The sequence below is a fragment of the Hyla sarda genome, chromosome 4, assembly GCF_029499605.1.
Source record: "Hyla sarda isolate aHylSar1 chromosome 4, aHylSar1.hap1, whole genome shotgun sequence".
In the NCBI taxonomy this organism is placed as follows: domain Eukaryota; kingdom Metazoa; phylum Chordata; class Amphibia; order Anura; family Hylidae; genus Hyla; species Hyla sarda.
In genome coordinates, this window is record NC_079192.1 from 114840580 (window position 1) to 114844367 (window position 3788).

A 3788-nucleotide genomic window follows, 5' to 3' on the forward strand; every position below is an offset into this window, starting at 1 on the left:
GTTGCCTACGCAGATCGTCTCGGATAGAGGCGTCCAATTCGTGTCTAAATTCTGGAGGGCTCTCTGTAAACAACTCAAGATTAAATTAAATTTTTCTTCTGCATATCATCCTCAATCCAATGGACAAGTAGAAAGAATTAACCAGGTCTTGGGTGATTATTTACGACATTTTGTTTCCTCCCGCCAGGATGACTGGGCAGATCTTCTACCATGGGCCGAATTCTCGTATAATTTCAGAGTCTCTGAATCTTCCTCCAAATCCCCATTTTGCGTGGTGTACGGCCGTCACCCTCTTCCCCCCCTCCCTACCCCCTTGCCCTCTGGTCTGCCCGCTGTGGATGAAATTTCTCGTGATCTTTCCATCATATGGAGAGAGACCCAAAATTCTCTCTTACAGGCTTCATCACGCATGAAGAAGTTCGCGGATAAGAAAAGAAGAGCTCCTCCCATTTTTTCTCCTGGAGACAAGGTATGGCTCTCCGCTAAATATGTCCGCTTCCGTGTCCCTAGCTACAAGTTGGGACCACGCTATCTTGGTCCTTTCAAAATTTTGTGCCAGATTAATCCTGTCTCTTACAAACTTCTTCTTCCTCCTTCTCTTCGTATTCCTAATGCCTTTCACGTTTCTCTTCTTAAACCACTTATCATCAACCGTTTCTCTCCCAAATCTGTTCCGCCCACTCCTGTTTCCGGCTCCTCGGACATCTTCTCCGTCAAAGAGATTCTGGCATCCAAAAAGGTCAGAGGGAAAACCTTTTTTTTAGTGGATTGGGAGGGTTGTGGTCCAGAAGAGAGATCCTGGGAACCTGAGGACAATATCCTAGACAAAAGTCTGCTCCTCAGGTTCTCAGGCTCTAAGAAGAGGGGGAGACCCAAGGGGGGGGGTACTGTTACGCCGAGCGCTCCGGGTCCCCGCTCCTCCCCGGAGCGCTCGCTACACTCTCCTCACTGCAGCGCTCCGGTCAGATCCACTGACCCGGGGCGCTGCGATACCGCCTCCAGCCGGGATGCGATTCGCGATGCGGGTAGCGCCCGCTCGCGATGCGCACCCCGGCTCCCGTACCTGACTCGCTCTCCGTCTGTCCTGTCCCGGCGCGCGCGGCCCCGCTCCCTAGGGCGCGCGCGCGCCGGGTCTTTGCGATTTAAAGGGCCACTGCGCCGCTGATTGGCGCAGTGGTTCCAATTAGTGTGATCACCTGTGCACTTCCCTATATTACCTCACTTCCCCTGCACTTCCTTGCCGGATCTTGTTGCCATCGTGCCAGTGAAAGCGTTTCCTTGTGTGTTCCTAGCCTGTGTTCCAGACCTCCTGCCGTTGCCCCTGACTACGATCCTTGCTGCCTGCCCCGACCTTCTGCTACGTCCGACCTTGCGTCTGTCTACTCCCTTGTACCGCGCCTATCTTCAGCAGCCAGAGAGGTTGAGCCGTTGCTAGTGGATACGACCTGGTCACTACCGCCGCAGCAAGACCATCCCGCTTTGCGGCGGGCTCTGGTGAAAACCAGTAGTGACTTAGAACCGATCCACTAGCACGGTCCACGCCAATCCCTCTCTGGCACAGAGGATCCACTACCTGCCAGCCGGCATCGTGACACACAGGTTCTGAAATCTATAATGAATGGGGTTGAAAAATGTAATAAGTCACTGGAGGACCTAACATCACAAATGGGCGCTTTAAGTGAGGAGGTCTCCTTTATAAGAGAAGACACCAACAAGATTAAAGATAGAGTTAAGCAGATAGAAAAAGCAGTCCCACGTATGGAAAAAGAGCTGGGCGAAATGCGAAAGGAGCGAGAAGTTCTGAAAGAGGATAACAAATATTTCAGAGAAAAGCTGGCAGACTTAGAGGACAGATCAAGACGTAATAATGTACGAATTGTGGGGATCCCGGAGGGTGAAGAAGGGGAAAACCCAACATCCTACATTGAAAAATGGTTGAAGGAGATTGCTGGGGAATCCCTACTCACAAATGTATTTCATGTCGAGAGGGCCCACAGGATCCCCATGAAAAAGCCTGCTCCGGGTCTCGCTCCAAGAACGCTCTTGGTCAAACTATTATGCTCTCAAGATAGAGACTGCCTTTTGAAATTGGCAAGAGAAAAGGGAGCAATCCCAGTTGGCAACTCCAGGGTGTTCATGTACCCGGACTTTTCAAGAGATACCCAGCGCAGAAGAATGGCCTTTAATTCTGTTAAAAAGAGACTGCACGCGGCCGGCATTAAATTCTCTCTTTTGTTCCCCGCCAGACTGAGGATTACATTTGAGGAAAGGATGTATTTCTTCACTAGTGACGATGAGACCAGTAAATGGCTGGAGGAGAGGGGATTGTAGGAGTGGTAGGGGAAGCAGAAATTATGTAGAAGGTGGTGGAGGGGGGGTCCAGAGGGAGAGGGTATAGTGCAGTTTAGAGATTTGTGGGTATCACGAGTCAACAGAGGGGGGGGGAGGGTTGGGTAAGAGGGTTGGGGAGGGTTGAGGCACTACCAGCTGGGATGCACCCCATAGCGAGAAGTGGAGCCTGTCGGTTCCGGAAAAAGAACAGAAAAAATGTTTATGTCTTCGAATAACAGTAATAAAATATTAATATGGAATATGAGAGGGTTAAAAAACAGGAGTAAATGGGTAGCAATATTCGATAGAATAAACAAGCACCTCCCAGCAATTGTATGTCTCCTAGAGACCCACCTGACTAGGGATTCGCTGAATATCCTAAGTAAGGGCTGGATAAAGGAAGCTTTTCAGAATATTCCTCAGGGGTCTCAGTCTTAATTCATAAGTCTGTAAACATGCAAGTGTTAAACTCTCTAATCGATCATAGAGGTAGATTTGTATTTCTCTATGTTAAATGGGAAGGTAGGTTATCTATTTTAGCGTTTACATACATCCCCCCTCCCTTTTCAACAGAAGTATTTCAAGTCTTAATGGATTTTCAAATGGATAAAGAGTTTACTGACCTTTGGGTAATGGGTGATATGAATGGCATTATGAATAAGGATCTTGACTGGCAGGGTAGAAATTTGGGAAATAATAATACTCTGCTTTATAGCTGGTGTCAGGAGGTGGGATGGGAGGATGCTTGGCGAAAGTTATACCCGTACAAGAAGAAATTCTCCTGTTATAATGCCACTCACAAAACAGCCTCCAGAATTGATCACGTCCTTGTTAATAATGCAGGTCTAATTTTTACTCATAAAATAGTGTATGAGCCTGGGTGTGTGTCAGATCACGCAATGTTAGTCTGTTATATTAAAAAGGAGAGGAAGACACAGGAAGCCTCTAGGAGTATGTATATAAATCCCCATTGGTTAAAAATTGAGGATGTAACAAAGGGGGTAAGCTCCGAAATTAGAGAATTTTGGCAAATAAACAAAAGCACAGCTGATACTCTGATAGTATGGGATACACTAAAAGCTTTCTTGAGGGGGCTTCTCATTAGGAATATCGCCAGGTTTAAAAGGAAATGTAAGGAGAAGGAAAATGCGATACTGGGGAAAATAGCGGCAGCCGAAAGCATATATGGCATTAATCCTAACTCGGAGAACTGGGATCATCTTAAAAAGCTGCAAGACCTGTACAGTAAAATTGCCCTGGAGAAGGCTCAACACGCTATTTTTTTCAGGAAACAGAGACAATATGTTGAAACAGGTAAACCAAACAAAACACTTATGGGAATTATTAATCAGAAAGTGAAAAAAACTATTATTGGGATAAAAAATAAAGAGGGTAGGGAATGTACTAAACAGGAGGAAATAACAAGTGTGGCAACCCAATTTTACCAGGACTTATAC